This window comes from Ictalurus punctatus, chromosome 2 (genome assembly GCF_001660625.3).
Source record: "Ictalurus punctatus breed USDA103 chromosome 2, Coco_2.0, whole genome shotgun sequence".
NCBI lineage: Eukaryota > Metazoa > Chordata > Actinopteri > Siluriformes > Ictaluridae > Ictalurus > Ictalurus punctatus.
Genome location: NC_030417.2, coordinates 13,625,148 through 13,640,115, shown reverse-complemented (window position 1 = coordinate 13,640,115; position 14,968 = coordinate 13,625,148). Strand labels below are relative to the sequence as shown.

At 37.0% G+C, this 14,968-nt stretch overlaps 2 non-coding genes across 2 annotated transcripts; both read right to left on the bottom strand.

Annotated features, from left to right (window-relative positions):
- Positions 1–10,019: 10,019 nt before the first annotated feature.
- trnai-aau (transfer RNA isoleucine (anticodon AAU)) lies at positions 10,020–10,093 on the bottom strand. The gene has a single exon. It is a non-coding gene; the product is annotated as a tRNA-Ile (tRNA).
- A 4,181-nt stretch (positions 10,094–14,274) lies between these two features.
- On the bottom strand, positions 14,275–14,348 carry trnai-aau (transfer RNA isoleucine (anticodon AAU)). Its single transcript has one exon. It is a non-coding gene; the product is annotated as a tRNA-Ile (tRNA).
- Positions 14,349–14,968: the final 620 nt, after the last annotated feature.

The following is a 14,968-nucleotide window of genomic DNA, read 5'->3' as shown; positions in this document are numbered from 1 at the left end:
ATAGCTCAAACCTACCGCCGGCTAACTCCACCTGCCACCTGAAAGAAAAAGTAAATGTAACAGTAACAATGAGCCACGCGCTCGTCCTCCTAAAATCCTTGGAAACCAACCAAGCCTGTAAAATCAAAGCGCTATTCATTGTATGGGGGCGAGGGAATCTCCTCAACCACCACCATCTGGATGATGGACTAAAACCCACAGCAGGAAAAAAAGAGCAAGTAATCATATAAGAATGATAAGAAATCCAGAAAACTTTGAGAATATCACTTGTCACCTTACAGGAAAATAAAGCCATGAATATGAGAACCTGTATTAAACTAAATCGATCAACCAATTTTTAAAAATTATTATTTCATTCATTTCTTTAACATTTTTGATTAAACACTGACCTTTACTTTCATTGAATAGACTTATTATTTATTGTAGGCTGAATGTTTAAATGTTAGCAATTACCGCAGACGTTAGCAAAAAGTGGGTGTTTCCTGCAAAGTCATTTCTCACAAAATCAGGTGATAATGTTCGCCCAGCAATGCAACTATCTCTTTATCTATAGAGACAAAAGAAAGATATTACAGAATGATCACTCTGAATGGCCGCCCATCCATGTAAATATCTCTATTTGTAAAGACAAAAGAATGAGGTTTAATCACCGTCTTAATGTGTAGTGACTGGGTTTATTTGTGAAGATACTGATGAATGAAAACATGGTGCAACCCAAAAGAAAACCTGTCAGCTTGAGCTTTATTTTATATAGCTTTGTTCTTTCAACTTTATGTACAAGAGCAAATAGAAATAACTATATTTTGTAAAAAAAAAATTCCTGAATTTTGCGCCATCTGGCTTTGTCCATGGTTCCCTACTGCCGTCTAACTCCACCTGCCACCTGAAAGAAAAAAATAATAAATTTAAAGGAAGCAAGGAGCCACAAACCGTAGAGGCTAAGCGAAGAAGACCTTAATCGACGTCGAACTCTACCTGCCGCCATATACTGCCATATACCGCCAACCTACCGCCATATAGCTCAAACCTACCACCTGAAAGAAAAAATAAATGTAACAGTAACAATGAGCCACGAGCTCGTCCTCGTAAAATCCTTTGAAACCAACCAAGCCTGTAAAATCAAAGCGCTATTCATTGTATGGGGGCGAGGGAATCTCCTCAACCACCACCATCTGGATGATGGACTAAAACCCACAGTAGGAAAAAAAGAGCAAGTAATCATATAAGAATGATAAGAAATCCAGAAAACTTTGAGATTATCACTTGTCACCTTACAGGAAAATAAAGCCATGAATATGAGAACCTGTATTAAACTAAATTGATTAACCAATTTTTTAAAATTATTATTTCATTCATTTCTTTAACATTTTTGATTAAACACTGACCTTTACTTTCATTGAATAGACTTATTATTTATTGTAGACTGGATGATTAAATGTTAGCAATTACAGCAGACGTTTGCAAAAAGTGGGCGTTTCCTGCAAATGTCATTTCTCACAAAATCAGGTGATAATGTTCGCCCAGCAATGCAACTATCTCTTTATCTATAGAGACAAAAGAAAGATATTACAGAATGATCACTCTGAATGGCCGCCCATCCATGTAAATATCTCTATTTGTAAAGACAAAAGAATGAGGTTTAATCACCGTCTTAATGTGTAGTGACTGGGTTTATTTGTGAAGATACTGATGAATGAAAACATGGTGCAACCCAAAAGAAAACCTGTCAGCTTGAGCTTTATTTTATATAGCTTTGTTCTTTCAACTTTATGTACAAAAGCAAATAGAAATAACTATATTTTTTTAAAATAAATTCCTGAATTTTGCGCCATCTGGCTTTCTCTATGGTTCCCTACTGCCATCTAACTCCACCTGCCACCTGAAAGAAAAAAATAATAAATTTAAAGGAAGCAAGGAGCCACAAACCGTAGAGGCTAAGCGAAGAAGACCTTCATCGACGTCGAACTCTACCTGCCGCCATATACCGCCATATACCGCCAACCCACCGCCATATAGCTCAAACCTACCACCTGAAAGAAAAAATAAATGTAACAGTAACAATGAGCCACGAGCTCGTCCTCGTGAAATACTTTGAAACCAACCAAGCCTGTAAAATCAAAGCGCTATTCATTGTATGGGGGCGAGGGAATCTCCTCAACCACCACCATCTGGATGATGGACTAAAACCCACAGTAGGAAAAAAAGAGCAAGTAATCATATAAGAATGATAAGAAATCCAGAAAACTTTGAGATTATCACTTGTCACCTTACAGGAAAATAAAGCCATGAATATGAGAACCTGTATTAAACTAAATCGATCAACCAATTTTTAAAAATTATTATTTCATTCATTTCTTTAACATTTTTGATTAAACACTGACCTTTACTTTCATTGAATAGACTTATTATTTATTGGTGGCTGAATGTTTAAATGTTAGCAATTACCGCAGACGTTAGCAAAAAGTGGGCGTTTCCTGCAAAGTCATTTCTCACAAAATCAGGTGATAATGTTCGCCCAGCAATGCAACTATCTCTTTATCTATAGAGACAAAAGAAAGATATTACAGAATGATCACTCTGAATGGCCGCCCATCCATGTAAATATCTCTATTTGTAAAGACAAAAGAATGAGGTTTAATCACCGTCTTAATGTGTAGTGACTGGGTTTATTTGTGAAGATACTGATGAATGAAAACATGGTGCAACCGAAAAGAAAACCTGTCAGCTTGAGCTTTATTTTATATAGCTTTGTACTTTCAACTTTATGTACAAAAGCAAATAGAAATAACTATATTTTTTTTAAAAAAATTCCTGAATTTTGCGCCATCTGGCTTTCTCTATGGTTCCCTACTGCCGTCTAACTCCACCTGCCACCTGAAAGAAAAAAATAATAAATTTAAAGGAAGCAAGGAGCCACAAACCGTAGAGGCTAAGCGAAGAAGACCTTCATCGACGTCGAACTCTACCTGCCGCCATATACCGCCATATACCGCCAACCCACCGCCATATAGCTCAAACCTACCACCTGAAAGAAAAAATAAATGTAACAGTAACAATGAGCCACGAGCTCGTCCTCGTGAAATCCTTTGAAACCAACCAAGCCTGTAAAATCAAAGCGCTATTCATTGTATGGGGGCGAGGGAATCTCCTCAACCACCACCATCTGGATGATGGACTAAAACCCACAGTAGGAAAAAAAGAGCAAGTAATCATATAAGAATGATAAGAAATCCAGAAAACTTTGAGATTATCACTTGTCACCTTACAGGAAAATAAAGCCATGAATATGAGAACCTGTATTAAACTAAATCGATCAACCAATTTTTAAAAATTATTATTTCATTCATTTCTTTAACATTTTTGATTAAACACTGACCTTTACTTTCATTGAATAGACTTATTATTTATTGTAGGCTGAATGTTTAAATGTTAGCAATTACCGCAGACGTTAGCAAAAAGTGGGCGTTTCCTGCAAAGTCATTTCTCACAAAATCAGGTGATAATGTTCGCCCAGCAATGCAACTATCTCTTTATCTATAGAGACAAAAGAAAGATATTACAGAATGATCACTCTGAATGGCCGCCCATCCATGTAAATATCTCTATTTGTAAAGACAAAAGAATGAGGTTTAATCACCGTCTTAATGTGTAGTGACTGGGTTTATTTGTGAAGATACTGATGAATGAAAACATGGTGCAACCCAAAAGAAAACCTGTCAGCTTGAGCTTTATTTTATATAGCTTTGTACTTTCAACTTTATGTACAAAAGCAAATAGAAATAACTATATTTTGTAAAAAAAAATTCCTGAATTTTGCGCCATCTGGCTTTCTCTATGGTTCCCTACTGCCGTCTAACTCCACCTGCCACCTGAAAGAAAAAAATAATAAATTTAAAGGAAGCAAGGAGCCACAAACCGTAGAGGCTAAGCGAAGAAGACCTTAATCGACGTCGAACTCTACCTGCCGCCATATACTGCCATATACCGCCAACCTACCGCCATATAGCTCAAACCTACCACCTGAAAGAAAAAATAAATGTAACAGTAACAATGAGCCACGAGCTCGTCCTCGTAAAATCCTTTGAAACCAACCAAGCCTGTAAAATCAAAGCGCTATTCATTGTATGGGGGCGAGGGAATCTCCTCAACCACCACCATCTGGATGATGGACTAAAACCCACAGTAGGAAAAAAAGAGCAAGTAATCATATAAGAATGATAAGAAATCCAGAAAACTTTGAGATTATCACTTGTCACCTTACAGGAAAATAAAGCCATGAATATGAGAACCTGTATTAAACTAAATTGATTAACCAATTTTTTAAAATTATTATTTCATTCATTTCTTTAACATTTTTGATTAAACACTGACCTTTACTTTCATTGAATAGACTTATTATTTATTGTAGACTGGATGATTAAATGTTAGCAATTACAGCAGACGTTTGCAAAAAGTGGGCGTTTCCTGCAAATGTCATTTCTCACAAAATCAGGTGATAATGTTCGCCCAGCAATGCAACTATCTCTTTATCTATAGAGACAAAAGAAAGATATTACAGAATGATCACTCTGAATGGCCGCCCATCCATGTAAATATCTCTATTTGTAAAGACAAAAGAATGAGGTTTAATCACCGTCTTAATGTGTAGTGACTGGGTTTATTTGTGAAGATACTGATGAATGAAAACATGGTGCAACCCAAAAGAAAACCTGTCAGCTTGAGCTTTATTTTATATAGCTTTGTTCTTTCAACTTTATGTACAAAAGCAAATAGAAATAACTATATTTTTTTAAAATAAATTCCTGAATTTTGCGCCATCTGGCTTTCTCTATGGTTCCCTACTGCCATCTAACTCCACCTGCCACCTGAAAGAAAAAAATAATAAATTTAAAGGAAGCAAGGAGCCACAAACCGTAGAGGCTAAGCGAAGAAGACCTTCATCGACGTCGAACTCTACCTGCCGCCATATACCGCCATATACCGCCAACCCACCGCCATATAGCTCAAACCTACCACCTGAAAGAAAAAATAAATGTAACAGTAACAATGAGCCACGAGCTCGTCCTCGTGAAATCCTTTGAAACCAACCAAGCCTGTAAAATCAAAGCGCTATTCATTGTATGGGGGCGAGGGAATCTCCTCAACCACCACCATCTGGATGATGGACTAAAACCCACAGTAGGAAAAAAAGAGCAAGTAATCATATAAGAATGATAAGAAATCCAGAAAACTTTGAGATTATCACTTGTCACCTTACAGGAAAATAAAGCCATGAATATGAGAACCTGTATTAAACTAAATCGATCAACAAATTTTTAAAAATTATTATTTCATTCATTTCTTTAACTTTTTTGATTAAACACTGACCTTTACTTTCATTGAATAGACTTATTATTTATTGTAGGCTGAATGTTTAAATGTTAGCAATTACCGCAGACGTTAGCAAAAAGTGGGTGTTTCCTGCAAAGTCATTTCTCACAAAATCAGGTGATAATGTTCGCCCAGCAATGCAACTATCTCTTTATCTATAGAGACAAAAGAAAGATATTACAGAATGATCACTCTGAATGGCCGCCCATCCATGTAAATATCTCTATTTGTAAAGACAAAAGAATGAGGTTTAATCACCGTCTTAATGTGTAGTGACTGGGTTTATTTGTGAAGATACTGATGAATGAAAACATGGTGCAGCCCAAAAGAAAACCTGTCAGCTTGAGCTTTATTTTATATAGCTTTGTTCTTTCAACTTTATGTACAAGAGCAAATAGAAATAACTATATTTTGTAAAAAAAATTTCCTGAATTTTGCGCCATCTGGCTTTGTCCATGGTTCCCTACTGCCGTCTAACTCCACCTGCCACCTGAAAGAAAAAAATAATAAATTTAAAGGAAGCAAGGAGCCACAAACCGTAGAGGCTAAGTGAAGAAGACCTTAATCGACGTCGAACTCTACCTGCCGCCATATACCGCCATATACCGCCAACCCACCGCCATATAGCTCAAACCTACCACCTGAAAGAAAAAATAAATGTAACAGTAACAATGAGCCACGAGCTCGTCCTCGTGAAATCCTTTGAAACCAACCAAGCCTGTAAAATCAAAGCGCTATTCATTGTATGGGGGCGAGGGAATCTCCTCAACCACCACCATCTGGATGATGGACTAAAACCCACAGTAGGAAAAAAAGAGCAAGTAATCATATAAGAATGATAAGAAATCCAGAAAACTTTGAGATTATCACTTGTCACCTTACAGGAAAATAAAGCCATGAATATGAGAACCTGTATTAAACTAAATCGATCAACCAATTTTTAAAAATTATTATTTCATTCATTTCTTTAACATTTTTGATTAAACACTGACCTTTACTTTCATTGAATAGACTTATTATTTATTGTAGGCTGAATGTTTAAATGTTAGCAATTACCGCAGACGTTAGCAAAAAGTGGGTGTTTCCTGCAAAGTCATTTCTCACAAAATCAGGTGATAATGTTCGCCCAGCAATGCAACTATCTCTTTATCTATAGAGACAAAAGAAAGATATTACAGAATGATCACTCTGAATGGCCGCCCATCCATGTAAATATCTCTATTTGTAAAGACAAAAGAATGAGGTTTAATCACCGTCTTAATGTGTAGTGACTGGGTTTATTTGTGAAGATACTGATGAATGAAAACATGGTGCAGCCCAAAAGAAAACCTGTCAGCTTGAGCTTTATTTTATATAGCTTTGTTCTTTCAACTTTATGTACAAGAGCAAATAGAAATAACTATATTTTGTAAAAAAAATTTCCTGAATTTTGCGCCATCTGGCTTTGTCCATGGTTCCCTACTGCCGTCTAACTCCACCTGCCACCTGAAAGAAAAAAATAATAAATTTAAAGGAAGCAAGGAGCCACAAACCGTAGAGGCTAAGTGAAGAAGACCTTAATCGACGTCGAACTCTACCTGCCGCCATATACCGCCATATACCGCCAACCCACCGCCATATAGCTCAAACCTACCACCTGAAAGAAAAAATAAATGTAACAGTAACAATGAGCCACGAGCTCGTCCTCGTGAAATCCTTTGAAACCAACCAAGCCTGTAAAATCAAAGCGCTATTCATTGTATGGGGGCGAGGGAATCTCCTCAACCACCACCATCTGGATGATGGACTAAAACCCACAGTAGGAAAAAAAGAGCAAGTAATCATATAAGAATGATAAGAAATCCAGAAAACTTTGAGATTATCACTTGTCACCTTACAGGAAAATAAAGCCATGAATATGAGAACCTGTATTAAACTAAATTGATTAACCAATTTTTTAAAATTATTATTTCATTCATTTCTTTAACATTTTTGATTAAACACTGACCTTTACTTTCATTGAATAGACTTATTATTTATTGTAGACTGGATGATTAAATGTTAGCAATTACAGCAGACGTTTGCAAAAAGTGGGCGTTTCCTGCAAATGTCATTTCTCACAAAATCAGGTGATAATGTTCGCCCAGCAATGCAACTATCTCTTTATCTATAGAGACAAAAGAAAGATATTACAGAATGATCACTCTGAATGGCCGCCCATCCATGTAAATATCTCTATTTGTAAAGACAAAAGAATGAGGTTTAATCACCGTCTTAATGTGTAGTGACTGGGTTTATTTGTGAAGATACTGATGAATGAAAACATGGTGCAACCCAAAAGAAAACCTGTCAGCTTGAGCTTTATTTTATATAGCTTTGTTCTTTCAACTTTATGTACAAAAGCAAATAGAAATAACTATATTTTTTTAAAATAAATTCCTGAATTTTGCGCCATCTGGCTTTCTCTATGGTTCCCTACTGCCATCTAACTCCACCTGCCACCTGAAAGAAAAAAATAATAAATTTAAAGGAAGCAAGGAGCCACAAACCGTAGAGGCTAAGCGAAGAAGACCTTCATCGACGTCGAACTCTACCTGCCGCCATATACCGCCATATACCGCCAACCCACCGCCATATAGCTCAAACCTACCACCTGAAAGAAAAAATAAATGTAACAGTAACAATGAGCCACGAGCTCGTCCTCGTGAAATCCTTTGAAACCAACCAAGCCTGTAAAATCAAAGCGCTATTCATTGTATGGGGGCGAGGGAATCTCCTCAACCACCACCATCTGGATGATGGACTAAAACCCACAGTAGGAAAAAAAGAGCAAGTAATCATATAAGAATGATAAGAAATCCAGAAAACTTTGAGATTATCACTTGTCACCTTACAGGAAAATAAAGCCATGAATATGAGAACCTGTATTAAACTAAATCGATCAACAAATTTTTAAAAATTATTATTTCATTCATTTCTTTAACTTTTTTGATTAAACACTGACCTTTACTTTCATTGAATAGACTTATTATTTATTGTAGGCTGAATGTTTAAATGTTAGCAATTACCGCAGACGTTAGCAAAAAGTGGGTGTTTCCTGCAAAGTCATTTCTCACAAAATCAGGTGATAATGTTCGCCCAGCAATGCAACTATCTCTTTATCTATAGAGACAAAAGAAAGATATTACAGAATGATCACTCTGAATGGCCGCCCATCCATGTAAATATCTCTATTTGTAAAGACAAAAGAATGAGGTTTAATCACCGTCTTAATGTGTAGTGACTGGGTTTATTTGTGAAGATACTGATGAATGAAAACATGGTGCAGCCCAAAAGAAAACCTGTCAGCTTGAGCTTTATTTTATATAGCTTTGTTCTTTCAACTTTATGTACAAGAGCAAATAGAAATAACTATATTTTGTAAAAAAAATTTCCTGAATTTTGCGCCATCTGGCTTTGTCCATGGTTCCCTACTGCCGTCTAACTCCACCTGCCACCTGAAAGAAAAAAATAATAAATTTAAAGGAAGCAAGGAGCCACAAACCGTAGAGGCTAAGTGAAGAAGACCTTAATCGACGTCGAACTCTACCTGCCGCCATATACCGCCATATACCGCCAACCCACCGCCATATAGCTCAAACCTACCACCTGAAAGAAAAAATAAATGTAACAGTAACAATGAGCCACGAGCTCGTCCTCGTGAAATCCTTTGAAACCAACCAAGCCTGTAAAATCAAAGCGCTATTCATTGTATGGGGGCGAGGGAATCTCCTCAACCACCACCATCTGGATGATGGACTAAAACCCACAGTAGGAAAAAAAGAGCAAGTAATCATATAAGAATGATAAGAAATCCAGAAAACTTTGAGATTATCACTTGTCACCTTACAGGAAAATAAAGCCATGAATATGAGAACCTGTATTAAACTAAATTGATTAACCAATTTTTTAAAATTATTATTTCATTCATTTCTTTAACATTTTTGATTAAACACTGACCTTTACTTTCATTGAATAGACTTATTATTTATTGTAGACTGGATGTTTAAATGTTAGCAATTAAAGCAGACGTTTGCAAAAAGTGGGCGTTTCCTGCAAATGTCATTTCTCACAAAATCAGGTGATAATGTTCGCCCAGCAATGCAACTATCTCTTTATCTATAGAGACAAAAGAAAGATATTACAGAATGATCACTCTGAATGGCCGCCCATCCATGTAAATATCTCTATTTGTAAAGACAAATGAATGAGGTTTAATCACCGTCTTAATGTGTAGTGACAGGGTTTATTTGTGAAGATACTGATGAATGAAAACATGGTTCAACCCAAAAGAAAACCTGTCAGCTTGAGCTTTATTTTATATAGCTTTGTTCTTTCAACTTTATGTACAAAAGCAAATAGAAATAACTATATATTTTTAAAAAAATTCCTGAATTTTGCGCCATCTGGCTTTCTCTATGGTTCCCTACTGCCGTCTAACTCCACCTGCCACCTGAAAGAAAAAAATAATAAATTTAAAGGAAGCAAGGAGCCACAAACCGTAGAGGCTTAAAAAGGTGTGGCCTCGCACAAATCAGTGTTTTCTTGGCTATTGCTGGAGGTAGTCCAGCATGGTGTTGGCTTGTCAGTGAATCAGTCCTGAGAATTTGTCTGAAGATAAGAGCATCTCATGGCCCGTACGGGGATCGAACCCGTGACCTTGGCGTTATTAGCACCACGCTCTAACCATCTGCGCTAACCGGCCTAAGGGACACATTAAGACTTTTGCCTGGCTCCGTACCGTGAGCTAGGACGGGGCTAAGCGAAGAAGACCTTCATCGACGTCGAACTCCACCTCCCGCCATATACCGCCATATACCGCCAACCTACCGCCATATAGCTCAAACCTACCGCCGGCTAACTCCACCTGCCACCTGAAAGAAAAAATAAATGTAACAGTAACAATGAGCCACGCGCTCGTCCTCCTAAAATCCTTGGAAACCAACCAAGCCTGTAAAATCAAAGCGCTATTCATTGTATGGGGGCGAGGGAATCTCCTCAACCACCACCATCTGGATGATGGACTAAAACCCACAGCAGGAAAAAAAGAGCAAGTAATCATATAAGAATGATAAGAAATCCAGAAAACTTTCAGAATATCACTTGTCACCTTACAGGAAAATAAAGCCATGAATATGAGAACCTGTATTAAACTAAATCGATCAACCAATTTTTTTAAATTATTATTTCATTCATTTCTTTAACATTTTTGATTAAACACTGACCTTTACTTTCATTGAATAGACTTATTATTTATTGTAGGCTGAATGTTTAAATGTTAGCAATTACCGCAGACGTTAGAAAAAAGTGGGTGTTTCCTGCAAAGTCATTTCTCACAAAATCAGGTGATAATGTTCGCCCAGCAATGCAACTATCTCTTTATCTATAGAGACAAAAGAAAGATATTACAGAATGATCACTCTGAATGGCCGCCCATCCATGTAAATATCTCTATTTGTAAAGACAAAAGAATGAGGTTTAATCACCGTCTTAATGTGTAGTGACTGGGTTTATTTGTGAAGATACTGATGAATGAAAACATGGTGCAACCCAAAAGAAAACCTGTCAGCTTGAGCTTTATTTTATATAGCTTTGTTCTTTCAACTTTATGTACAAGAGCAAATAGAAATAACTATATTTTGTAAAAAAAAAATTCCTGAATTTTGCGCCATCTGGCTTTGTCCATGGTTCCCTACTACCGTCTAACTCCACCTGCCACCTGAAAGAAAAAAATAATAAATTTAAAGGAAGCAAGGAGCCACAAACCGTAGAGGCTAAGCGAAGAAGACCTTAATCGACGTCGAACTCTACCTGCCGCCATATACTGCCATATACCGCCAACCTACCGCCATATAGCTCAAACCTACCACCTGAAAGAAAAAATAAATGTAACAGTAACAATGAGCCACGAGCTCGTCCTCGTAAAATCCTTTGAAACCAACCAAGCCTGTAAAATCAAAGCGCTATTCATTGTATGGGGGCGAGGGAATCTCCTCAACCACCACCATCTGGATGATGGACTAAAACCCACAGTAGGAAAAAAAGAGCAAGTAATCATATAAGAATGATAAGAAATCCAGAAAACTTTGAGATTATCACTTGTCACCTTACAGGAAAATAAAGCCATGAATATGAGAACCTGTATTAAACTAAATTGATTAACCAATTTTTTAAAATTATTATTTCATTCATTTCTTTAACATTTTTGATTAAACACTGACCTTTACTTTCATTGAATAGACTTATTATTTATTGTAGACTGGATGATTAAATGTTAGCAATTACAGCAGACGTTTGCAAAAAGTGGGCGTTTCCTGCAAATGTCATTTCTCACAAAATCAGGTGATAATGTTCGCCCAGCAATGCAACTATCTCTTTATCTATAGAGACAAAAGAAAGATATTACAGAATGATCACTCTGAATGGCCGCCCATCCATGTAAATATCTCTATTTGTAAAGACAAAAGAATGAGGTTTAATCACCGTCTTAATGTGTAGTGACTGGGTTTATTTGTGAAGATACTGATGAATGAAAACATGGTGCAACCCAAAAGAAAACCTGTCAGCTTGAGCTTTATTTTATATAGCTTTGTTCTTTCAACTTTATGTACAAAAGCAAATAGAAATAACTATATTTTTTTAAAATAAATTCCTGAATTTTGCGCCATCTGGCTTTCTCTATGGTTCCCTACTGCCATCTAACTCCACCTGCCACCTGAAAGAAAAAAATAATAAATTTAAAGGAAGCAAGGAGCCACAAACCGTAGAGGCTAAGCGAAGAAGACCTTCATCGACGTCGAACTCTACCTGCCGCCATATACCGCCATATACCGCCAACCCACCGCCATATAGCTCAAACCTACCACCTGAAAGAAAAAATAAATGTAACAGTAACAATGAGCCACGAGCTCGTCCTCGTGAAATCCTTTGAAACCAACCAAGCCTGTAAAATCAAAGCGCTATTCATTGTATGGGGGCGAGGGAATCTCCTCAACCACCACCATCTGGATGATGGACTAAAACCCACAGTAGGAAAAAAAGAGCAAGTAATCATATAAGAATGATAAGAAATCCAGAAAACTTTGAGATTATCACTTGTCACCTTACAGGAAAATAAAGCCATGAATATGAGAACCTGTATTAAACTAAATCGATCAACCAATTTTTAAAAATTATTATTTCATTCATTTCTTTAACATTTTTGATTAAACACTGACCTTTACTTTCATTGAATAGACTTATTATTTATTGTAGGCTGAATGTTTAAATGTTAGCAATTACCGCAGACGTTAGCAAAAAGTGGGCGTTTCCTGCAAATGTCATTTCTCACAAAATCAGGTGATAATGTTCGCCCAGCAATGCAACTATCTCTTTATCTATAGAGACAAAAGAAAGATATTACAGAATGATCACTCTGAATGGCCGCCCATCCATGTAAATATCTCTATTTGTAAAGACAAAAGAATGAGGTTTAATCACCGTCTTAATGTGTAGTGACTGGGTTTATTTGTGAAGATACTGATGAATGAAAACATGGTGCAACCCAAAAGAAAACCTGTCAGCTTGAGCTTTATTTTATATAGCTTTGTTCTTTCAACTTTATGTACAAAAGCAAATAGAAATAACTATATTTTTTTAAAATAAATTCCTGAATTTTGCGCCATCTGGCTTTCTCTATGGTTCCCTACTGCCATCTAACTCCACCTGCCACCTGAAAGAAAAAAATAATAAATTTAAAGGAAGCAAGGAGCCACAAACCGTAGAGGCTAAGCGAAGAAGACCTTCATCGACGTCGAACTCTACCTGCCGCCATATACCGCCATATACCGCCAACCCACCGCCATATAGCTCAAACCTACCACCTGAAAGAAAAAATAAATGTAACAGTAACAATGAGCCACGAGCTCGTCCTCGTGAAATCCTTTGAAACCAACCAAGCCTGTAAAATCAAAGCGCTATTCATTGTATGGGGGCGAGGGAATCTCCTCAACCACCACCATCTGGATGATGGACTAAAACCCACAGTAGGAAAAAAAGAGCAAGTAATCATATAAGAATGATAAGAAATCCAGAAAACTTTGAGATTATCACTTGTCACCTTACAGGAAAATAAAGCCATGAATATGAGAACCTGTATTAAACTAAATCGATCAACCAATTTTTAAAAATTATTATTTCATTCATTTCTTTAACATTTTTGATTAAACACTGACCTTTACTTTCATTGAATAGACTTATTATTTATTGTAGGCTGAATGTTTAAATGTTAGCAATTACCGCAGACGTTAGCAAAAAGTGGGCGTTTCCTGCAAAGTCATTTCTCACAAAATCAGGTGATAATGTTCGCCCAGCAATGCAACTATCTCTTTATCTATAGAGACAAAAGAAAGATATTACAGAATGATCACTCTGTATGGCCGCCCATCCATGTAAATATCTCTATTTGTAAAGACAAAAGAATGAGGTTTAATCACCGTCTTAATGTGTAGTGACTGGGTTTATTTGTGAAGATACTGATGAATGAAAACATGGTGCAACCCAAAAGAAAACCTGTCAGCTTGAGCTTTATTTTATATAGCTTTGTTCTTTCAACTTTATGTACAAAAGCAAATAGAAATAACTATATATATTTTTTTTAAAAATTCCTGAATTTTGCGCCATCTGGCTTTCTCTATGGTTCCCTACTGCCGTCTAACTCCACCTGCCACCTGAAAGAAAAAAATAATAAATTTAAAGGAAGCAAGGAGCCACAAACCGTAGAGGCTTAAAAAGGTGTGGCCTCGCACAAATCAGTGTTTTCTTGGCTATTGCTGGAGGTAGTCCAGCATGGTGTTGGCTTGTCAGTGAATCAGTCCTGAGAATTTGTCTGAAGATAAGAGCATCTCATGGCCCGTACGGGGATCGAACCCGTGACCTTGGCGTTATTAGCACCACGCTCTAACCATCTGCGCTAACCGGCCTAAGGGACACATTAAGACTTTTGCCTGGCTCCGTACCGTGAGCTAGGACGGGGCTAAGCGAAGAAGACCTTCATCGACGTCGAACTCCACCTCCCGCCATATACCGCCATATACCGCCAACCTACCGCCATATAGCTCAAACCTACCGCCGGCTAACTCCACCTGCCACCTGAAAGAAAAAATAAATGTAACAGTAACAATGAGCCACGCGCTCGTCCTCCTAAAATCCTTGGAAACCAACCAAGCCTGTAAAATCAAAGCGCTATTCATTGTATGGGGGCGAGGGAATCTCCTCAACCACCACCATCTGGATGATGGACTAAAACCCACAGCAGGAAAAAAAGAGCAAGTAATCATATAAGAATGATAAGAAATCCAGAAAACTTTCAGAATATCACTTGTCACCTTACAGGAAAATAAAGCCATGAATATGAGAACCTGTATTAAACTAAATCGATCAACCAATTTTTAAAAATTATTATTTCATTCATTTCTTTAACATTTTTGATTAAACACTGACCTTTACTTTCATTGAATAGACTTATTATTTATTGTAGGCTGAATGTTTAAATGTTAGCAATTACCGCAGACGTTAGCAAAAAGTGGGTGTTTCCTGCAAA